Source organism: Alligator mississippiensis, chromosome 4 (genome assembly GCF_030867095.1).
Source record: "Alligator mississippiensis isolate rAllMis1 chromosome 4, rAllMis1, whole genome shotgun sequence".
Lineage (NCBI taxonomy): Eukaryota > Metazoa > Chordata > Crocodylia > Alligatoridae > Alligator > Alligator mississippiensis.
The window spans coordinates 178,902,207-178,927,275 of record NC_081827.1 but is presented as its reverse complement, the minus strand read 5'-3'; the positions used below and the strand labels follow the sequence as shown (position 1 = coordinate 178,927,275).

At 39.2% G+C, this 25,069-nt stretch overlaps 1 protein-coding gene and 1 long non-coding RNA gene across 11 annotated transcripts in view; one reads left to right on the top strand and one right to left on the bottom strand.

Annotated features, from left to right (window-relative positions):
• The window catches only part of ERBB4 (erb-b2 receptor tyrosine kinase 4), a 1,202,068-nt gene that overhangs the window by 100,525 nt on the left and 1,076,474 nt on the right, over positions 1–25,069 (top strand). The window lies entirely within an intron of this gene.
• LOC109284290 (uncharacterized) lies at positions 1,960–24,876 on the bottom strand. The gene is made up of 2 exons (XR_002091688.2): positions 24,787–24,876; positions 1,960–2,889 (listed from the first exon to the last, which is right to left on the bottom strand). It is a non-coding gene; the product is annotated as an uncharacterized LOC109284290 (long non-coding RNA).

Sequence of the window (25,069 nt, the reverse complement as noted above, 5' to 3'; positions counted from 1 at the left end):
TAGCAAATCACGTAGTAGTTCTCACTGTTGAACCACCTCCGTTTAGCGCATCATTTTCTGTGTAATTAGTTTAGTTTCTGTGAGTTCCAACACATGTATACTTTAATGGAGTCACTTGATCTCTTCACAGCTTTGATTTTTACCAGTGTATCAAAGCTGTATGCAGTATCACAGGAAAAAAATACTATGACATTGGGAGAAGAAGGAGGAAAGTACTATTGTTTAAGAATAAGGTAGTATTTCTGCAAGGATATATTAAAACACAGCTAATGCACAGCAGCACTATTGAGGCAGAACATACTATTACTATTCTTGCTTTAGATCAGTCATGGAGTTTTTGACTGTCCCAGCTTATCCATTACATGCACTGTCATTTCGCATCAGTGCGAATGGTGGCTGGAGGAGGAGATTTACATCTTAAGCAAATCATATTGCAATACTAGTATTTCAGACTTGGTGTGCCCTGTTATAGACACAGCTGGTGACTGGGGGTGTCATCCCTGTTGGTTTTTCAAGTTATAGAAGCATGAACAAAATATGAAATCCTAGTCAGGTTAACATACTGTTCATTGCTGAAATACAGAAGTGATGATCTTTTAATCAGGTACCATTGAGTACAAAATTAATCTCTGTGTTTTGGCTGGCATTGCTAGACTGAAGGATGTCTTTACATAAACTTATTACTTTATCTGAGATGCTTGGACTTCTAGGATTTTAGGAGTATATTTGCATGTCACAGGTGATCTGCATGATTTAAATATACACTTGGCATAAAATTCACTTGTGTGTGGAGGGCCAGCAGAAACTCCATGCACTCTTTTAGTACTATGTAAGGATATAAACACTTAAGTGCTACTCAAGCGGCACAGCAGCATGATAAGCGACTTGGGAATCCCCTGCTGGGGGATTCTGTGGCCTCTGCAAAGAGGGGAGTGCCTCTGCAAATAGGGGAACCAGGGCAGGCACTCCTGGGGTATCAGGCACCCAATTATGCATGAATTAAGGTGGGAATTCCAGGAACACAAAGAATTGGGTCCCTGAAGCCGCAGAAGTGCCTGCTGAGGAAGGCTGGAGAGCATGCCCAGCTCCAGGCTGCCTGCAGTCTCCTGCCTTAAAGCAAATAGGCTTCTCCCACAAAATAGTGATATACATTCATACCACCTACATTGCAGCCACAAATTTGGGACATTTGTAAAGTGACAAGGGGCATGGACATCTATATGCTTGGCCTTTGTGTTTTCATAATTTTTTGTTATAGCAGCATGCAGGCGACCTCTGCTTCCAATCTAAGTGTCCAAATGAGGTTTTCGTTACAAAGACTTTGGGCTGGTCCTTTGTACAGGAGTAATTTTTGCTGTTGGTCAAAAGAGGAAAGATTTTTACAGTGGTTTAGAGGCTTAAAAAATTGCTGGTTTACTACAAACTTCGTGTGTGATCTTGACAAGTTATCTTGGTTTTGCAATATTTTAGTGCTGCATCTGTAAAGTTATACTTCCTACCTCATGGGGAAGAGAATGAATACATTAAGATTGTGACATGCTCAGATATTATGGGTGTGATGGGAGACTTATATGGATGTAGAAAAAACTTTAAAAACAATCAGTTTGTAGTCAGTTTTGCTAAGGTCCAGTTTAAGTGACTGATCTAATGGAGCCAAATGCATTCTGGTGTACCTGTGCTGAAATGAATTAAGTTACACCAGGGGAAAAATAGAGAAAAATGAAATGAAAATCATATCTCTGTCTGATTTCAGAGTAATAGCAGTTAAGTGCACTTTAAACCTTAGATATATGAGTAAGTCGCATTGTCTTAGGCCTGAAGTTAAATATATATGTATATGCTAGTTCCTTAAATATTGCTGAAATAAAGAATATAGCTCCTTAAGTATTCTGTTACACTACATGGTATACCACAGGAAATAATCTGTGACTGGCATGAAGATGGAATGAGAGATGCATCCAAGTTCATCTAGCTTTAATTTTTGTCAAAGTTGACAATCATTTGTGGGATAGAGTTTTCAGACTTCCACAGCCAAAACCTGGGAATGACAATATGATGAACTGTCATATCTCTACTTTCTAACCTTCACCCTTGCCTTTCATTCACAAATGAAGAAGCAAATAACCTGTTTTTTAACACATGGTTCAGTAACCACCTCCTTCTAGTCACATAGCAGTGATAATGAAGCATTGGTGATTCACCACTCTGATTTGTCTCATAAATAACGGATCATCTGTGCTACTAATAATACTAATTTCTATATCAATAATACTTTCATGGTCCAGTTGGACCAATGCTTTAGAAGAGGATCATAATGGCAGAATTGTTCCTATCTAACCTGAAAATGGAAAGGATATGGTTTTAACCCTACTGCTACTCTGTGGGTGCATCTACATGAGATGCTATGTCGCCATAATGATGAGCTACATCGACATAACTCATTGCTTTGGCGACATAATACTGACGGGTACAAACTGATGCCAACATTATTGCACAGTAGTGTGGGAAAAAATCTGCGGGGCATTGGGACTGCGCAGTAACAACTGCACAGTCCAGCACATGTGCACCCTGTATCATTGAAACTGAGAAGGGGAAGAGAGAATACAAATGGATCCTATACATAATATATGACAAATTTGACATTCTGAGTAATATAATCCTCATGTACACATAATTAAGAGGAATTTGAGTCTTAAAAAATAAATTATGTTGAAGGATTAGTCATAAAAGATTGGTCCATATCCTTAGCAGGTATAATTCAGCAGGGGACTTCAGGAGAGCTCCAGGAGGTGTGGATCTGCCCCGTTAACTTAATTGGAGCTATGTTGATTCATATGAGATGATAGCTGCTGGATAGTTGCTGTTAATAAGTTGTTATTGCAGTAGCATCTAAAAAAAAGTAAGATTTTTATGCTAGGCACTGTGCATAAACTTAATAATATACATTCTCTACCCAAAAGAATACACCAGCAAAATAGAAGAAAAGGAGGAATTAGAGAAAGGAAGTGCTATTATGCCCATTCCATACAGAGGAGATTGAAGCACAGATTAAGTGAATTGTTAAATCTTCCTGGGGGCTGAAGTAGATTGCCTACATCATAATTCAGTGTAGTTCTTGTAAAGCTATCTTTCCCTTTTGATAGTGTGGTCTTCTTACTTCAGGGTTCAGGGAAGTGGGGAAAAGCCAGCCAGGATTTCAGTAGCAGACTGGCCACCGACCATAATTACTTTTGTGACACTGGGTAGCTTTTTTGTGCTTTCCTTTTGAAATTTCTGCATCAAGGACAAGATTACCTATGTTGATACTACGGCTGCATTCTGTTAGATCTTTTAATTCCTGCAAGATAATGAGAGAGAAGAGAAAGTTAATACATTTGTACATGAGAAGAGTAGTGCAGTGGGACAGCTTGTTTACTAGTTGGATTCAGTTGTTATCCGGGCTCCATATTTGCATTACAGCAAAGTGGGAATGGCAGATGGTTAAAAAGAACAAATGGAAGCTATGGTAGATGATTGTAACTTACAAAAAAAATTGACCCAAAGGTAGCAATAACATGAGAAATACAACAGGAAAGCTGTATATATACTGAGAAATCAGTCATTTGGAATGTTTGATTACCTGTATTGAATACTGGTCTAACGCTTGGTTTGGCAAATGACAAGAAATTTATGGTGACGATACTCAACAAGTGAAGATCATAATGACACAGTAAAGTTTTAGATTATTATTTACAAATGAAGAATGCCAAGTAGAATGAAAATGGAAAAAAAGAGGCAATGGGCCAAATTTGTTGCTACTTGATGGAAAGATTAGTGTAAATGGAAATGAAGATGATGATGATAATTACATTCAGACCTACAAAGGAGAGAGACTTGCAATCACTTATTCTTCTTGATGGGTATTTTTGGGTACTGAGTATTATTTGGTATTTAATACTCTTTTGGTAATTTTCTAGGTAATTTTAGGTAATACTTTTTAGTAATTTTTAGGTAAACTACAAATTTAGTTTTACAAAGATCCTAGTGTTATAGAGTACAATATATTGTGCAGGAATGAAAATATGTTCAAAATCCAAGAAGCGTATTACATTTTGAAGAGAGAGGGTCTAGGAAAGAGATACTGTATTTTATTACAAAACACTACTGTAATATAGTGAAGGGTTTTTGTTTTTTCCTTAGGTGAGCAAATTTTCCTGGATTAAAAGAAGCAATGCTGAACAGAACTTTTTTGGGAATAAAACCAGGATACTCAGGAATTAAAAGATCTAATAGACTACAGCTGTAGAATCAATATGGCACATCAGATAAACTTTTGTCCTTGGTAATGGAATAGCATCATGGCAATAACTTTTTAAAGAATTCCCAAAAAAGTTATTCATTGCTGCAAAAGATAAGAACAGCTGTATACTTACAGTTGAGTGATATCTATCAAGGACACTAAAAAGCATGTTTTTGGTTTTTTGGTTTTTTGTTTTTCCCCTCTACCCTGAAAATGTCATCAAGGAATTCATGCTCGTTTTGTTTTGCCTAGTAGCAGTCTTTATTTTACAAGTAAAGGTATGTTTTTATAACAATCAGTATTCTGGATTTTTGGCCATCTTCTATACTGTCATCATGCATCTTGGTTAATCAGACAAAATTAGTTTCTGAATAGAACTTCCCTTGTAGCTAACAGGTACTATGTTAGGATAATGGGGTTGCATAGGTATCACAAAGATCCTTCTCCGTCTCTCAAAACCCTTGTGCTTGGTGATGATAATGGTGATAGAAAGAACCTTTTAATAATCCCTTTATCCTCCTTGCTCTTTTCTTAAATGATGCAAAAGGCATACTAAAAATATGTGTTAAGGTAGATAAAAGCTCCTGCAGGTCAGAAAGAGTGTTCAAACAAAACCTAGTCACTTGTGTACACCCTGCTATACAGGCAAGCAATAGCTAATGTTTCATTACACCGGCAGTAATTGGATATGGTACTTGGAGAAAATATTTAGATTCCAGACATACAATAGCAACATCCCAGATGGACATCTCAGAATTAAATAGGGTTTAAACAATTGGGTTTGTACACATTTAATAACATTTTCTAGAAATTACTTTTAAAACCTATATTATTAAATAATACCATATTTTTTCAACATTCTGTAGACTACAATAACAATGCTGTCATATTCTAAAGTATAATACAAAATAAACACTTTAGAAAAGCAATCATTTCTAGGTAAATTATAAAGGAGCTATTCATAATGGAGTAGGAATAGGTAGTAAGTCATTCTGAGTGGAGCAGTGACTGAGTTTGAGAGTATTTCCCCAGATTGCCTGCTCAATAGGGCTGCGCAAAGCTTCAGTCCCTGATACAATTCGGCCCAATTTTGGTGGCTGAATCTCTGAATCTAAATTGAATAAGGAGACCCTTTAATCTCTCTGAATTGAATCGGAACCCTCCGAATCGATTCAGAAAGATTCTATGATTTGGATATAGACACAGCTTTAAATGTTTTTTCTACATACCTCAAGGTACTAGGCGGCTCATGAATGTTGCGATGGTGAGGCAGATGGAGCATCCCATGGGAGCATGGGGGGTGGGGGAGGGTCCCCAACATGCTCAACAGCGGGTACAAATGTGGATCAGAAGCACTTCTGGTCCACTTCAGGGTCCACTGGGGTTTGTGCCAGGTCTTCTCCCTCCCCTGCACGCCTTCAACTCGGCACCTGGTGCCTCCTGGGTCTGGGTGGCACCCAGGGTCCCCCCATGGCTGATTACTGAGCATTGCAGCATTCACAAGCTGTGCCTGGTACCTCAGGATATATAGAAAAAACATTTAAAGCTGTGTCTATGGCCGAATTGCTGATTTTTCCAAATCAGCATCAAATCTTCCACTTCAGATTTAGCCGAATCGAATCAGGGACAGTGATCTGAATCAGCAAATTGAATCACTGTCTCTGATTTGGGCCCAATCTGAATCAAATACAGCCAGCCCATTTAGCACACCCCTACTGCTCAACATAGCAGTTTTGGATAGCTGAAAATTAAATGTGTGAGGGTTTTCCTTACATTTGTCACACATATTTTTAGTAAACTAGTCAGATGCTATCACTATAGGACAAGACAGGAGGGCCTAGCTTTGTTTTAGGACACAGCCCTGCATTGAACTCTGGTCTGGGCAGCCCAGTTGATTTCATGGTGGTTCTGCCTAGGCACAGCTCCTTGCAGGACCAGGGCTTTAAGTAACAAAACCCACATTTTAAATCATTGTATCTCACTTTTCAGTGTTATGAAAGACAAGGTAGGTAGGTGCAGCTGGAGTTGCTTTTAGTCCAGATAACCTTTAAACCACAAATATAGAGCTCCAAATCCCATCTGCAGTTCTTTGTATCCCTGAATGTGTCTCTTTTGACATTATCTTGTGAGAATTACAAGTTTCTTAATTTTGCTGTTAGCACAAACAATGCTATATTTCTCTCCCATAGACTTATTTTCCTTGCAGAAAAATAATCTCTGATAAAATCTTATCTGGACTATTCCAAGCACTATTTGGACCAAAGGAATCTGAAACAAATCCAGCTTATCATTAGAGTTCAGATTCAGTGAAGCTAGAAATGCCAATATGCTGATTTTTATCTTGTGCATTAAAGAAACTCAAAAATGCTGCTAGAAAGCAGTTTCCTATAGTCATCTTTTAAGCTTCATGTTTATTTCCTCCAAAACTGAGCACTCAGACTTTAGCCAGAAGCGTGAGCATGATGGGCTTGTTTACTCTCCATTGTTCATGCAAGTAAGGAGCATAGCTGTATTGCTCTAAATGCTGGATCCATATTTGTAGTGAAGTTAAAACAGAGTTTATACATTTTGCCTGGACTTATGAGGGTTTTTTTGTGGAAAACTGTAATTGAAAATGTTTTATGGAGGTGGTTTGAAATGTTGGAATTCTCATGCAGGTGCTATAGCTTTCTGTAGCGCCTTTGATTAAGTAAAGAAAAGATGTTGAAAATAAGCAAAAGTTTTTGGACCTCTTTCCTGATGACAGCTTTTCACATGCTACAGTGGGCGTAAGCCAGGCCTGTCTACCAAAGAAATGAAAGGGTGCTCCAAACAGTACTCTATTGTGCAGTTCCATCAAAGGCAGGAAGCTGGAGGACTTGTAATGTGTGCCTTAATCCCCCCCTTCAGCTTTACGCATTCTGCCATGTCTCCAACAGCTTGTTCATTTCAATGCGATAGATAAATAGGTGCGAGTGGGAGGCTGGGTTGCAGTGGTGGAGGGTAGGTTCCATTGAAGGAGCTGGCAGGGAGCAGGGGTGAAAAGATGTTCCAGCATTTGTTCTCTTGATATCTTTACATTCATGTCAGCATAACTAATGCAGATCACTATTAAGTACTGCTGACAGTTGCATTGGGCCACAGCAACAATGGGTAGATGGAAAGCAGGAAAATGGAAATTGTTATACATATATATGTATGCTAGGTTAATGAGTTTTTCTACGAGATAATGCATAAAACATATTTTTTAGCTCTTACATTTGGAGAGCAGAAGGAACAAAAGACCGTATTAACTTGGAGTTTGAAAGCTGGGCTTTAAGTGGGACTTTACTGAACAATCTGTGGGTCACAATATGCAAATGTTTTCAGAGAATTGCATGGATTAATATTTGCTGATTCCACAGATGACAATGTTTTTTTAGTTCTGGAGTGTTCTGAAGCAGTTCAGAAAGGATTATTTTTCATGTCACATTTTTATGGGAATGTGGGTTTGTTTTTTTTAATTTAATTGAATTTGAGGGAGTTTTATAAGAAAATGAAAAACAGTTTTAGAAAATTGTTGGCGATGTCCCAGAACACAGAGTGAACTGGCTGAAAGGCTAAATGTTACTGGCAAAACTAGACTGGCTTTATTTTCCAGTTTGCTGTAAAAGCCATTCTCCAAAGTTTCACTAGAAAATGTTTTATCTTTGATTGTGTAAATCTAGATACCTATTTAATTTCGCTGAACACAAGTTTTAGGTCATTTCCTGTATTGAACTTTCTACATGTGGATGTCTGTACTCTTATGGTGCCTCACTGAAGTCAGTAGGGTCAGTCCATCTAGCTCTCACTACAGAACTGGGGCCTTGACATGAAATTAATCCAAGCGTGGAACCCAGCATATGCCCCACTTGCCAGTTATTCTATTATGAACCTACTGCTGCTTTGTCCTGTGCTAAATACAGACAGTCAAAAAGCTCAAGGACAAATCCAGACAATCTTCGCAGGTTAGTCTGAGCTTTGTAGATTGAACCAAAAAGCAAGTGAACAAACATTCACTTTTGATTTCAGAAATGAAGCCACATGCCTGCAGTGGCCCAGGGCAGGAGCCACAGGGTGCTAGAGCACTCCTCCCTGCTTGGCTGGAGCAGACAGGTTGGGCCAAGGCTAGCCTGCCAACCCTGTAAGAGGGAAGTGGGGTTGCGGGGGAAGTGCAGAGAATCCTGGGATGTGGGGGTACTATAACTTGAATCGAGGGGATCTGGGACAGAAGTTCAATAAAATGATTTAACCTAAACCAGTTAAGTCTGATACTACATCCATCCAGGTTCATCTTAAACTGGCTTGGACAGTCCAGCTGGCACAAGGGGTAGTGTCCCCAGATACCAACTGGCTGAGCCTCAGAAGCTCCTGGGGGCAAGTAGCCTTCATTTTTTAAAGTGTTTTTCATTTTTATACTGCTAATGCCAGTGCTGGCCTCATCCTCTAGCTCTCCCTGGCTGAACATCTGGGAGTAGCTGGGCAGGGTCATTTTGTCCCAAGTGGCACAAATTGCCTCACACCAAAGTGTATGTTCAGGCACGTGTGCTGAGGCACAAATCCCTGGCAGAAATTGTGCCACTGCTATTTGAGCTGCTGCAAGCACACATGTCTGCATGTGTGGACATTCCCAATGGCTGTTTTACTAGTATTGAAATGATGTTGTAGTTGTGATGCTCTGGGAGATACTTAAGAGGCAAGGGTACTATGGTATCTGAAAACTTGTCTAAGTCTATCCTAGCTGTATAGTTATTCCAACGTAAGATATCACCCACAAAAATCCTTACCTTTTGGCTACTTGAGAAAGTTTCAGTTGTAGGATCAAATACTACTTGCAGTAATGCCTGTGCAGCTATCTTTAGCTGTACAGGCATTAATGAAGACAGAATTGGACCTGACAACATTTTTTTTTTTTTACTCTAGTTGCATGCAAATGAAGATCATTTCACCCTGTGTGAACAAGCAGTTCAACAGACTGCTGCCAGCTCATGCTGTGTCACTCTGTCAGATGCATCATGGGTGACCCTTTCCACCTTGCAACATGTTAACTCTATCAGGGGAAAAATAAAGCTTTTGCAAAACAGGAACATGACATTTTGCGTTGCCTGTGTTGAGCACTTTAAACCCTATGTAAGTAAATAATAATTGCATAAGACATCATCAGTTACTTGAGAGGATCATACAAGTTTAGTGTGAGCATTTCAGAGACAGACATTTTTCTAAACGAAACAGAATGTTGCATGCAACCGAATTAGACGGGAAAAGCTAAAAACATCTATGAGCTTTATCTGAGGTTTGGAAACCTCTCTCTGAATGTTTACCTGCAGCAAAATGTCTAAGCAGACAAAAATCTGTATGCCTAATCATTTATTGTGACAGCAAGCCTGCATCATTAGAAATCAGCCTTGAAACAGAGTATGTCCTACTGTGTCTTCAGCCAAATTCCTTCTCTGTCATCCAAATTAAATCCATTCAATATGCTCTTTGCTTTATAACCATATAAAGTAGTAGCAAAAATAAGAAAGAAATGCTGCACTAATTTTGGTAATTTCATACTGCAGAAATCGATTGAGAATTATTTGAATACAGATTTCTAGTAGGATCAGGAGAGAGTTATAATGTCCCAAGAAGTACATTTGCTTTTAAATATCATAATTGGAGCCTTCACATTTCTTTAAGCACTTTATTTTAGAAACAGCCAGCGTCTTAGAATGAGGTACTATAAAGTCATTTGAAGTTATTGCAGTACTTTGTGATTTTAGGAGACCTTTAGTCTTCCAAATTGCAGTCCCAGTATCAGTATGCAAGAAATCTCTTCCTTGATGTAACAATGATCAACCACTAAGCTGCAAATGTTAAATCATGCTGGATTTTTTAGTTATCAGTTAAAATGGTATAAAATGAGAATACAGGTTTTTATACCCTTTCACTAATGGGACTATGAACCTGTCGCTTTTGAAGTTTTACAAAACATTCCCTTAAGAAAGGCACTCAAACTGCTGACATTTTATGCCAGTAGGTATTATTATAAAACTCAAATAGCTGATGATACCTCATGTAAAACTCTCAGAATATTCTGTACAGAAGTAAATTCCACTGATATGTTGTCATTGTCTCTTTTCTTTTTTATTGGTTAGGTAAACATTCATGAAAATAAAATCTTAATAGCTTAATTTTTTTTGGTTTATTCCTCTCTTGCAGTCATCACCTTCTCAGATAATGACCATTTTGATAAGCTACTTCTTTTATTTTTGTATAGGGATTCCTCTTTCTGTTCATGGTGTCTTCTAACTTCCATGGAAAATCTAGGCTATGGATAGACATAACTGCTATATTAGAATTATATTATACTGATAAAAGATGTTACACCCTAACTAAAATGCCTGTCTGTTCCTTTCCATCCAATATAAGCAGAGTTAAACCCTTTGTATCTTTGTCTGTTTCATTTGGGTTTAAAATTACAACTTTGTAGCTAAAATGGACAGATGGGACAATTAAATCAGAATAGCCAGTGAACACTTCTAAGTAGGATATTTTTCTGCGCCCTTCTTAAAATTGTTTAAAAGTATGTCTTTCCACAGTTCTGGTCTTGCAATTTAGACAGTCATTTCCTCTTTATTAAGATGTGTCCTCTTCTGGTAGTGGTGGCTTGTTCTGTGAGGTACTAAAGTTTGTTTAAAAATACCTAGCTATGTAGCATACAACACAAAAGATAGTGATCGCTTACTTCTTTCAAGACTCTGAACTCTAATTTTGCACAGTGTAGCTTCTTCCCCAAAGGGTTAAAGCACTGACTTTGTAACACATATCACCCTCTTGTGAAATGAAGGGATGAAAATTGAAGTTGCAGTTCATAGGACCTGCCAGCTCTATTGTTGACTCACTGCTGGACTTGGAGCAAACCACTTCCCCTTTCTGTGTTGCTGTATATTCCTCCTCCTTCCCCCAAAAATAGATGGTCCCACTTAAATTAGCATAATTAATTATTCATGATATGTATATTTCAAGGGGAGAGAATTGACTTAAAATTGCAGGTATCTACCAGTGCTGACATTAATAGCAAAAGGAATCATTTACATGCTCGGGTAGAATAACTAGATTGCTCCATATTCAAACTTTTTATTGCAATATTTAAGGTTATCAGATTAATGGCCTTGGGCTCAAAACCAATAATTTCATTTAACTGAGATATTTTATTAATGTTGAGGTTAGAAAGCTGAAGCAAATATTTCAGGTAAAAGCAATAGGATAATAATAAGAATGTAATAATTTTAGCTTTGAATGCAGACATCTGCTTTCTCTTGTGATGTCTGCACTGTAATTCCTAATTGTTAGCTCTACAGCTATGTTTTTAATATGGTGGGATTTTGTATATAGGAATCAAATAAAAGACTAATTTTTCCTCCCAGCTGTTTTCCTAAAGAGGACGCCCCATAGAAGAAAGTTATTTGATGCCTTGTCATACCTGAGGAATACAAATAAGGGATGAATCTCAGAATCCAGCATTTTGAACTTGATGCCATGGTGATGGGTTTGGCATACAAGCCTGCAAAGAACAGAAAAGGCACCTGGCCCTGTCTTAGTGCACTCATGCCTAGTGGTAGTGGAGGAGAGCTCAAGGTGACTCCCACTTTACAGTCTGTTTAAGTACCTTGTGAGGCATAATCTCAGCCTCATATTTGGGCAGCAGGTCCCTGCTTTCTCTCAACATACATCACTAAAATCAATGAGTTGCAAAGATGGAAGCAAGCTGGACTCCCTTTAACTGCTGTGTAGCTTGCATGTGCCTTTTGGATGCTAGGAAAGGGACTGGTACTTCCTGAGATATTCAGCATTTGTGCAGCTTGTGAGTTGCACAGAAAACTGCTTACACCCTAGTAATTACAGTGGTTATCAACATGATTTATAGAGGTTTTAAGAGTATAGCTTACATTTTTTGTTATTTTGAATCTCATAGTGTCTGGTAATCAAGGCAGTGTGGTCTGATAGATGGAAAGATACCAAGAAAAAACTTGAATACTCTGAAATAACTTTTTTTTTTCATAATGTGGAACATTAGACTGAATGTAAAGCATGCTGCTGCACTTTCCCAACCTGAGGGACTAAACAGGATTCTGGAATCCATCTGTTTCACTCCTCACTTAGCCAGAAAGGCTTCAAATAAATGATACAAAGCACACTCTAGTTCTTACTTTAGCTATTTATTTTGTTACTTTTTAATAATTTTCTCTCTTTGTATTACAGCTTACAGCTAGGGCTCTATTGTGTTAGGCTCTGTAATAGATACATAATAACAAACCATCCCTACTTTAAAGTGCTTACAATTTAAATAGAAAGGGCAAAAAAAAGCCAGGCAGGAAAAAGTGGCACAGAGAGATGAAGAAACATATGCTGTTAGCAGGTCAGTTGCTGGAATCACACACATAACATGGATCTTCTGTGTGGCCTCTTTGCTATACACCATTCTAACTTTACATTAAAATGTGATAGCACACAGATTTTGTCAGAAATATGTTTCTCTGTTAGGCTTTTTCTGTCCCCCCGATTGAAAACACAATTTGTGTTTCATGCCAAGGCCTGTTACAATGGGTACTTTGTCTTGCATTAATCGATAAATCGAGTCTGCTCTGTGTTCTAATTAGAGCTCTCTAGCATGGCTGCAGCATCATGTGTATAAACCCCTGAAGGTTTAAAAATGGCCGCTGGGACACTTTACCTAAAGCTCATTTGATGGGCTTTAATTAAAGTGTCCCGTGACCATTTTTAAATGTGCAGAAGCTTAATACACATGATGCTGTGGTGTTTTACTTGGAGCAGCTCTCTGGGAACTGGTCTAATTAATGCCCCTGGAGCACCCTAGTCATTGGCGAGATTGTCCCTTTGATTCAGCCAAACTCAATTCATTTGTGGTGGCTGGTTCTCCTGATAGCTTCTGAGAGGTACCTAGGCTGAGAGAAGCCAAAGATGAAAGGAGACACCTGTATCTATCTTTATCAAATGTTTTATTGGGAAGGTCTGCTGGATCTTTGGGCACAGCACAATTTCCTACATGTTCAAGTAGGTGAAATGGCAATCCCCATGCTCTTTGTGGGGGGGAATGAAGCTAGTGGGGCCTAATGCTAGACTGGAAAATTTGCCATCATTAAATAAGAAAAGTTCTTAGTGTGCACCTGTCAAAAATAGAAGATAGCATCACTGCTGAAGGTAAATGCAGCTACTTTTCTTAGTGGTTAGAGACATATCTTTTATAACTGGGGAAGATTTTTTTGAACCTGAGAATTGTCCCTTTATTATACAGGCCCTTCACAGGCAGTTAAGTTTTGGCAGGCATCATCTGGTATGATATTATAGGGCTGTATGAGTTGGCCCTGGAAAAGACCTTTTAATTTAGTCTGTCCTCTTGACAGTGAAACATTATTGCATCCTTTGAGTGGTTTAGGTTTTTTTCAGGGCTTTTTTTCCCTTTTGGAATCTACTTTTAGCAATCTTCAGGAATTGAACTTCTACCACTTCCCTTTGAGAGCTCTTCTGTGGTTTTACACATTTCACAGTGAGAAATATTTTCTCTGACCTGCCTAGAGGTTCATTTTTATTTTGTGCCAAATGCTTCTTGAAATTCCATCCTGTCACTGGTTTCAGAGGAGTTACACTAGGTTGAACTGAAAGCAGAATTTAGTGCACATAAAACCAGATCTTTAATGACCCTGTTAAATGATTGATGTATTTATTTGCTCAGAACATTTGTCATAATGGATTTGATTTCCATCTTTATTCCAAGGAAAAAAATTCTGTGTGCATTCATTTTAAATGAGCTAATAACCTAGGGCTAGGGCTTTTGATCCTAGAGTGTTTGAGGAGCAACAGTTTTTAAATGTGCAATATGGCCTTACATTGCAAGTTTAGGGGAACTCCAGCCTCCAGTGCAACCAAAAAATAATACTTGGATGCCTGGAGCCTAAATACCATAGTGATTGGTAATAGCCAGCTAGCTAGGAGCATTTTATACCATTTCCATTTTCCATATGCCCTTAAAATGAACAAAAATCAATCTTAAATTAGATTTTTAAATTAGATATTGCATCTTTGTAGTAGCCTCTATCTTTCAAATCACCCAATTATGTAACAGTGCTATCTGTTCCTGAGAAGAAAGTTCTATAACCACTGTCAGCTACAATTCTTCCATCCAATACCTTTACTATGTGATTTATGTAGGAATTAGAGCTGTTTGAAAAATGGAATTTCTATAATAAAAAATTCTGTAGACATTAAAAAAAATATTTTGAGAAGGAAGAAAAAGCCAACAATGTAAAATTACCATGTAAAACAAATTTATACAATTAAAAAACATGAAACATTTTGTTTGCATAATATATTAACATAATAAAGCAAAATCATTTTTAAATATAATCAGTATAAATCTAACTAATGTTGTCAGGTGGTGGTAAAGTCTAAACAAAATGTTTAGAGGCCTAGGAAATATAGCTGAAAAACTGCGGGGGGAGGGTTTGGTTTGGAAAAGAGAACTGAGAGGGAATTTGATAACAGTCTTCAAATACTTTAGGGATGTTTATAAATAGGGTGACCACACATCCCAGTTTTCCCGGGACAGTCCTGGATTTCATAGGCTGGTCCCAGCCATTCGTCAAAATTTAAAGAGAAATCCCAGAATAACAGACACAGAATGTAGTCCAGCAGAGATGAGAAGCAGCATGGTGCACCAGGCAGCTCCATGTCCCCTCCAGACTGCCCCCATGCCCTTGGCCACCAGCCTTTCTGAGTTTGAGGAGCAGGGTGGAGGCAGTGTCCCGGATGTCCTCGATTTCCTTATGGTCATCCTACTTATAAAGCATATGCTGATCAACTATTCACAGTGAGTAGGATAAGAATAATGTCTTAAATTGCAAGAAGGGGAATTTAGGTTTTGCCATAAGCACGTGATTTTTTTTTTTTTTTACATTAACAAAATGCAAAACTTGAAACATGATAGAATTTTTCCTATTAACACTTCTTTGAAATTGTGATATTCTCATGGCATTTTAAAATTTGGTTGAAATAGCTTTTTTTTTTTTATTGAAACATTTTCATAAGAACATTTTTTTCCACCAGCTCTAACAAGAGAAGTAGGTTTAAAGCATATTTGTGGCATCAGAGCAATTTAGTACATGTCAAGAGCCTGTTCTGGATAATTAGTGAATATCAACAGTTGTTAACATGTAGAGAAACTGTATACATCGGAGATGTTTTTAAGAGAAAAAGAAAGATATCTGAACCAAAACCTGGGACTCAGAAATCTCTGAACTTTGATAAACATTTTAATGCAGAGCCAGGCATTTCACCCAGAGCCTAAACAAAGGTCTTGAATCAGGAAAACATTTAAATATGTGCTTAAGTACAAACCATTTTCAGTAAAGCACTTCAACAGATGTTTAATGGCTAGACTTTTAATGATATTTAGACACTTAGTGAGATTTTTCAGATGCACCCAGGCATGCAGTTCTTATCCTACCTTCATCTTAAGTCACACAAATAGCTTAAAACATCCTAAGTATTTTTCTGAATTCGGATGTTTTCCTGCCTTATGATCAAAGTGCCAAACCAAATACTGAAATTAGGAATACTTGATATTTGAAATTTGACATTTGATCCAACCTACATAGCTCACTCCTGGCTCTCTAAACAACTCACTTCATTGAATAAAGTAAATTACATTTTTTTTTAAACTTCAAAGCTGAGTGATAGAACATATTATTCCAAGAAAAACATGGTGTTATCTGAACTCTTTGAAAAAGGATAGAAGTTAACATGTTTCAGCTCACCTTTGCTATCAGTTGTGAACAAGAAAGATTTTTCAGGTTCTAATCCTGGAAATAATCCCATTGACTGTTCTGTAGTAAAATACTGGTGGGGAATATTAATTGCTAATACTGTGGGCCCTGTTTCAAATTTGCCTTTCCCAAGATCCATTAATTGTAGTTAGTTACAAAATAGTTGTTTTATAACATCAGAAAATGATGTTAGGGATGGGCAATTCAATTATAAACCTCTTCAGTACTAACTTGAAAAAATAGTACTTCTCATCCAGACGTTTATAAGCACCTGGGAGACCTGTGGAACCTAGTATATTTTCTGCTAGCATCAAATAAAAATAAATAAAATGTATTAAACATGAAAAAACAATGCAGGTAAAGTGTGATTAATTCAACTTAAAATTACATTTCAATGTAACATAATATTCATTCAACACAATTTGCCTTTGGTGACAAATCATTTCAAAGCAGCATATTCTTGAGCTCCAAATCTATGAAGATGTGTGCGCAGATTTAATTTCACATTACGAAAGTCATTCCATTGAGTTGGGGTCTACTTATATGCATAAAAATTAATCATATAAATAGGTTCTTGCAGGATTTTGGATTGCATAAATTTTATCAAAATACAAATAATAATAGCTACATATAACTAACTGGTGATACCAAAAGCATTTGTCTCCTTGACCATATAGCTACTAGAGGGATGTGCATTGTGGCTCATGACTAAATCAATCTGTTCAGAGAGAGATTTTCTGCAAAGCAAGTTCCTTAATTGGACAGTGAGTTGTTCATCTCAAACTCTTTCTTTACTGTGTTGGGGGGAAAACTGGTGAGCACTAGGCCTGTGCGATCTGGCTTTGAATCCGGCCGCTTCGGATGGCAGTGATCCAATCTGGAGCTCCGGACTGGGTTTCCACCTTAATCTAGCCGAAGCGGCTCCAAAGGTTCGGAGCCACCTCAAAGATCTGGCCATAGGGTGTAATGGGGAATCAATCAAATATCTATTACTGTGTTGTTTTTTGTCTGATTTGAATGAAACTTTCAGAGATGGTAGCCTCTGCTGAGTGTATGAAATTCGCCAAGTTTCAAGAAGATTGTTGCAGGGGTTTGGGGGGGGCAATACCACAAATTCTTGAAAGCCAAACTCATGTCACGGCTGTGTGTTACACTACAGGGAGATCAAAACTGCAAGGGTGGTAGCTCTACCTGAGGCCACAAAGTCAGCCAAGTTTCAACAAGATCGGTGCAGGGGTTTGGGGGGAACTGCACCTCAAGTTGTGAACAAGCAAAACTTGTGACATGGGTGACACTGTGTATGTTAAGGCGATGGTGGCCCCTGCTGAGGCCACAATGCCTGCCAGCTGTTAAGGAGATGGGTGCAAGGGGGTTCTGAGGCCCTGTACCCCTAGCTGCTGACAGACAAACTTGTGCCATGGGTGCTTGTGGGACTGACTGTGTCTGTCTTGGGGTAGTTGATTGTATTGATTCTCTCCTCTCCTTAGCCTGGTTTTGTAGGTGCTAGTTGATGGCAATTAACTGTCTACATTAGCTAGGTCCTATATAATTGAGCTGGTCCCTGAGTGAATCATGAGTGATTGGTCACTGGTAACACAGTAGCTTAGCAGCCAGGCTGTAGTTGTCCCCCACGCCCCAAGACAGAGACAGTTAGTACCATAAGCACCCATCAGGAGTTTTGCCTGTTAGCAGCTAGGGGTGCAGAATCCCAGAACTCCTCTGTACCAATTTCCTCGACAGCTGGCAGGCTTTGTGGCCGCAGCAGGGGCCACCATCCCTACAGCTGTCACCCACGGCATGAGTTTTGTTTGTCCACAGGCTGAGGGGAAGTTCCCCCCAAAACCCCTTCACCGATCTTTTTGAAACTTGGCAGGCTTTGTGACCTCAGCAAGAGCTACCAGCCTTGCAGTTGTGACCCCCTGTGTTGTAACACAGACATGACATGAGTTTTGCTTTCAAGAATTTGGGGTACATTTCCCCCACCAAACCACTACACCAATCTTCTTGAAACTTGGCAGACTTCATGCACTCTGCAGAGTCTATCATCTCTGAAAATTTCATCCAAATCAGAGAAAAAACAACAAAGTTATAGATATTTTATTGTTTCCCCATTATACCCTATGGCCGGATCTCCGAGGCGGCTCCAAAGCGCTTTGGAAGCTCTGAACTGCTTCAGGAAGCCTAACGAGGCTAGTACTTTGACCCGGACATGCTGCTTCAGACCCTGAAGTGTCAGAAGCTTCTCCGGATCCGAAGCTGTTTCCGAAGCTTCACACAGCCCTAGTGAGCACTGTGCAGGGCAAGACAGATCTTTCAGTTCGTCTAAGTTCTAGTAACTTTATGACCATAGTGAGTAGTAAATTTAGAACGTTGAGGCTTAGTATCTTTTTCCTTGGAGAAATGAGGGTCATCTTTGATTTGAGGGAAGCTTACCATAAATCCATTACCACTGTATTTTTACTATAAGGCATACTTATTTTCTCCCACGCATACATTCAAAGGAGGGCTGCCATCCCTGGGGTTTTCCAACCCTTTACGGCGTTTTCTGCCTTGACCGATATTCAGTCATCTTGTAAAGAACCTGTCCTTGGATTAGTGCAAAAAGCACCTAATATCAGGGAGAGGGTGTGGCAAGAATAGATAGAGTACTATTTCCAGGCTGACCTCCAGATGTCTTTGGAGCTTCAATACACTCCAGTGGTCTTGGAGGCCAATTTATTTCCACCCAATACTACAAATTAATCTACTGACCTTGTTAAGTGAAAATTAATTTTACAAGACTACTTTTGAAACCTAAAGTGCATGATACTCTAAATCCTTCCTAGAACCTGATATGTGGTTGCATATTTGAAATGATAGCATGGAAAAATTGCAGGCGTAATAGCTACTTCATCTGTAAAGAAAATCCACAACATGCACAGTTAGAAGACTGATGATTTTTGCAGTGACAGTCATTATACATGCTTGTCTTTAGTCCATAGCCCTCTGGGGCTTCATGTTTAATTTAGTTTATGTAATAGAGAGATCATCCTGTGCACCGTGTCATTTAGGCTTTGCATGTTGGATAATTAAGTGTCTTGCAATAAAAAAGCAAAAAACCCCAACCCCCCCACTCCAAAAAAGAACCCTATATAGAAAAAGAACATATAATACTCCTTAACTTATATCAGACCCTTACTCTATACACACTTTATTAAAAATGCACAAATACATCTCTTTTGATTGTGCAATTAGTCTCCGTAGTTTAAAAAAAAAAAAGAAAAGGAAAACCAATTGGTTTAACCATTTAGCATTTGTAACAGTGGATGATGAAGATCCAAGGCAGTTTGCCAAATTTTGTTCATCCAAATCAACTGCCAGTGTTTAGTGTGAATGATACATGAAGAAAAGCAGCCAAGGCTTAACTTACGCAATTGTATTTGTGGGTAACTAAGTGAATTACAGGACTCAAAAGTTTGAAAAGGAAAAAAGCATTAAAACAGGATCTAGTAAAACAAATATAAGATACCTAGGTAGCCTAAAGAATGATTCCTATTTAAAAGATGTGCATCACCTGTAAATTTATTTTAAAATCACATTGGGAAAAATTCTCATTTACTTATTTCTTGGAACCTTTCTCCACATCTACATGAGATGCTGACTACACAGTTGTTACAGAGCAGTCATTTAGTACTTGCACACACAAGTACTAAATGACTGTGCAGTAACTAGAGTTATTATGCAGTAGCATCCCCGAATGGCTTTTTGTTGATGCTGACTGGACAGTAGCTCACTACTACTGCACAGTAGCATTGCATCATGTTTCTTGCCATGTGATGCTACTACGCAGCAGTAATGAGCTATTGCACAGTCAGCTTCTTGTATAGATGCAGCATTAATGAACTGCAATGAAGAAACACCTCCTTGGTTCCCTTGCTACCCTTAACTGTTATCTACTCCCTGTCCCTCTCATCTTTAGAAGTTCTTGGCCTTCCATGTTTTAAATCTAAGTCTTTCTGTAAGAGCATATTTTTCCTATTGCCAGTAATCCTCATTAATATCACTAGAGTTTGCTCAGTATTATCCTTTCATCTTCTGTTTGGTTGGCTGCAAGATTGAACACCATAAAGAAGGCCTACCAAGAGATGCTTAGCTTTGTGTCTTTCCTCACTCACATGCCTGCCTTTAGCCTTTCTTGAGTAGCTTACTCAGGAAAAAAAATAAGCAAGTCTTTATGTTCCTCCAAAGCAAATGTTTGTAAAATGGCAGCATTTAACTGACTCCTGCCACGCACATATATGTAATGTCTAGAGTTGAATGGGACCATGATTCAATCTTACCCAAACCCCACCACATCATAGCTATGGAAGAAGAATGCTGACAAGTTTGGGCTGTTGTAAACCACAAGAACTGAATTAGAAAGGCCGGAAGCTAGGGCATTCTCAGATCAGCCACCTCCTCTTCATTATAGACACCTATATGGCAGTATGTCATGAAGCACCTGTCATTTTAAAGTAAATCTAGAAAGAAATATCATAACTAGGGTGAGAGCAGCCATCCCAGGCTCAAAGAGAAGTAACTAATGGCTTGAGGTTGATTCAGAAGGAGGTATTGAGTGGGGTTCCTCAGGGATCTGTTTTGGGTTTCGTATTGTTTAATTTCTTTATTAATAATTTGTAAGATGCCATTGAATGCACTCAATTTCCAGGTAACATCAACTTGAGTGGACTTGCAAACACTGTGGAGGTGTGATTAGGATCCAAAATGACCTTGATAAACTGGAGAACTGCTCTGAAAACTAAATGAATGGTATTCAATAAAAATAAATACAAAGTCCTGCACTTGGGATGAAACTAATACACAAGGGGAAATAACTGGTTAGACTGAAGTACTGCTGAAAAGGACCTGGGGGTCATAGCATATTGGGTTGTAATAGGTGCATACTTTGCAAATCAGCAGACATGATCCTTCCATTCCATACAGCACTGGTAAGGCCTCAGTTGGAGTAATATGTCAAGTTTTGGGCAATACATCTTTAGAAAGATGTAGATAAATCAGAAAGAGTCCAGAACAGAGCAAAAAAAAATATGAGAGGTCTGGGAAAGATTATTTACCTGGAAAGGTTGGAAAAACTGAAATTATTTTCATCTGGAGAAGAGAAGACTGAAGGGGAATTCAGTAATAGTTTCCAAATTCTTACAGGTTGATTATAAAGAGAATGGAAATAGACTCTTCTTTGTTGCCAGAAGGGACAGGATTAAGAGCAATGGCCTCAAATTGCATGAAAGGAAATTTAGGTTGGAGAATAGGAAGAATTTTTTACTACGAGAGTGATCAAGCTTTGGAACAGGTTACTTTGTTGCTGGAAGGTCTTGCATGACCAGCCTCATTTCCTCCTATGACCAGGTGGCACATTGCCTGGACAAGGGAGGCAAGGTTGATGTCGTATACCTGGATTTCAAGAAAGCCTTTGACTTGGTCTCCCATGATGTCCTCATGGTTAAGCTGGAGAACTGTGGCCTCCGCCATCTCATGGTCTGATGACTGGGGAATTAGCTCTGGGGTCAGACCCAAAGAGTATTACTTGATGGGAGCAAATCAATGTGGTGTGAGGTGACCAGTGGTGTCCCTCAGGGCTCAGTATTCAGGCCAGTACTCTACAACATCTGCGTTAATGATCTGGATTTGGGTGTTGGATGCGGACTGGCAAAGTTTGCGGATGACACTAAACTATGGGGCAAGGCGGTCACAGTGGAGGACAGGCTGGTGATACAGGCCAACCTGGACAGGCTTGCAAGGTGGGTGGACCAAAGACTAATGTAATTCAATGTAGAGAACTGCAGGGTGCTCCACCTTGGGAGGAAAAACCAGCATCATACTTACAGGCTCAGCAGTGCTATGCTCGCTAGCACCATGACAGAAAGAGACTTGAGGGTCCTGATTTGCCACAAGATGAACATGAGCCACCAGTGTTATGCCGTAGCCAGAAAAGCCAACCAAATTCTGGCATGCATCCACCGATGCATCTCGAGCAAAACCAGGCATGTCATCCTCCCGCTTTACTCGATCTTAGTGAGGCCACAGCTGGAGTACTACATCCAGTTTTGTCCCCCCCCCCCCCCCCCCACTTCAGGAGGGATGTGGATAAGCTTGAGAGAGTCCAAAGGAGAACCACCCGCATGATCAAAGGCCAAGAGAGCAAACCTTATGAGGAAAGGCTGACATGGGACTCCTCAGCCTGGAGAAGAGAAGGCTCAGGGGGGACTTGGTGGCAGCCTATAAGTATATAAGGGATGTGCATAAGGAACTGGGAGAACAGTTGTTCACCAGGGCTCCCCAAGGGGTAATGAGGTCTAACGGCCACAAACTTCCAGAAGGCTGATTTAAACTGAACGTACAGAAAAACTTCTTTACAGTCTGTGTGTCCAGGGTCTGGAATAGACTACCCCCAGAGGTGGTGCAAGCACCTACTCTGGACTCATTCAAGAAATGTTTGGATGCTTATCTTGCTGGGATAATTTGACCCCAGCAGACTCCCTTCCTATGGCAGGGGGACTGGATTCGATGATCTCGTGAGGTCCCTTCCAGCCCCTAATGTTTATGAAATCTATGAAACCTAGGGAACTTCTGGAATTTCCATCCCTTGAAATTTTAACAAGCAGGTTAGACAAGTGCTTGCCTAGGATGGTTTAGAAAGGAATAGTCCTGCTTTGAGCTGGGGGTTGGACTAGATGACTGCTTCAGGTCTCTTCCAGCCCTACTTGTCTATGATTAGGATTCAAACTATGCAATGAGCTTCAGGTTTGCTTGTCCTTGCATGAAATCACTGTTAAGAGAAGTTGAGCTTAGGGGTCTGTTGGCATTGAGCTTGTTGTGGAAAGTCAGGGTCTAGAGATATTAGCACAGTGAAGAAATAAAGACAAAACTGATAACTACATCTGATTAAATAATTTCATTCCAAAATTATTTATACTAAAATGTTTGTTCAAATTATTTATTTTCAGGGAAATGCTTTATTCAACAACTCTTTTTTTTTTTTTTTTTAAATGAAAATCTGAAAATGATCTCCATTTTAATTTCTCCCCTTCTCTGGTTTATTCAATCTCTTTCTTAGAAGCAATATGGAAAAGGTAAAAGGAAGTGGTTTAAAAAGGCAGGGGGAAAGAGGACCCGTTATCTTTATTTTTTCATTATATAATCACATGCACCAAAAAGCTTACAGAATTTTTTTTAAATGTCATTTCAGAAAGGTAGAATTTCCCAAACATCCTTGGAAAAAAAAAGATTTTTTTTTCTATTAGTCCTAGTAGTAAAGGGTGATTATGCTGCTTATGTGAACCGTGTATATGGGCATAGGATTCTCTCTTTCAGTTAAATGTTTCCTGATAAACCTTGAAAATTAGATGCTTGCTTAACTGTGCCACTCTTATTTCACTTACTAATTGCTTGTTTTTCTGTACAACAGAAGATTTGAAATTGTTAGTAAATATATATATGTATAAAAAGTCAGCCTTCCACATACTGTCTCTTAACCCTTTCTTTGTTTTAAAAATCGTGTAAGCATAATAGGAATAATTAGCTTTGACGATGAACAAATCTGGCAATAAAGCACATGAGCAGCAGCTTTAAATCAACATGTAAGCCTGCAGTCTTGAATTAGTTCATAGTCACAGTAAAATCTAATTAACACTAAAGCAATCATTTAGGTATTCAACTTTAGTGTGTGTGTGTGTGTGTGTGTGTGTGTGTGTGTGTGTGCGCGTGCTTGTGTGCATACTTGTCTTTGCCCTCAGTTGCTGATTTTACAGAGGAGCCTAGTTTGTGAAAAGCTGTTTTGAACCTTCTTTAAAACAGGTTTCCATTTTAGTATATTCAGATCTGTCCCTGAATAACTTCTTGCAGAAACAAATTATAATAAATATGGAGAAAGAAATGACTTTGTATTATATAACAGAAGAAGTGAATAAACCTAAACCATGAAAAGACATTTGTTGAGTGAAATAAGAGTGTTCACACAGGGAATTAGCATAGAATAGCAATAGTGGAGGGGTTTGGGCACAAATAATTCATTGAATTATATGCAGATTCAGTTCATGAATAGTTTTGTTTCCCCCCAATTTTACTTTTCAGTGGATGTGCTGTTCACTAAATATACGTTTGACCATCTTCATTGTGCTCTGAAACTTGTACTGGCTTGCCCATTTGGGCTAAGTACAGCACAAAAAGCTTGAGGCTGAATTGATTCAATCTTTTCATGTTAGTTTATAATATATAGATTGAACTGATAAGCAAGTGAACAGACATACACTTGTGATTCCAGAAATGCAGCCACACGCCTGCAGTGGCCCAGGCCATAAGCAGGGTGGGGGTGAAGAGGAGGGGTGGGGAAAGCATGGAGATGCTAGAGCACACCTCTCAGCTTGGATGAAGCAGATAGCATGAACAGCCTAGCTTTATCCCAAGCTGAGAGAGGGAGATGAGGCAGGTGCAATGCATCCTGGGATGCTGGGGGACTATGAGTTAACTTGAATCTGGAGGGGATCTGGGACAGAAGTTCAATACATTAATTTAACCTAAATCCATTAAGTCTGATTGTGGAGGAGTGAAAGAGAGCAAACAAAAGCCCCGAGGTTACTGGGCAGGGGAGGTCAGGAGAAGAAAAGCAGCCTAAAGCAACAGATAGTGAAAACAAACAACACTCACAGCATGGAGGGCCAGCAGGGCTGCAGCTGGAGACCGGAAGGGAAGAGAAACATTCACCACACTTCCAGAGCTGCATCTCTCTCAGGATTGGACGAGTGAGGCTGCCCAGAGGTATTTCCAGCCCTGGAGAAGGGCAGAGGGGGATCATTTCCCTGAAAGCCATAGAGAGAGGAGCAGTTGAACTTCCCGGCAGGCAAGGGTTATGAAACTTGCTAGAGGAATGCTCCAGGAGTGATCTTGAGAAGGACACAGGTGGAGGCCTGCACACACTGGCTGTTGATTA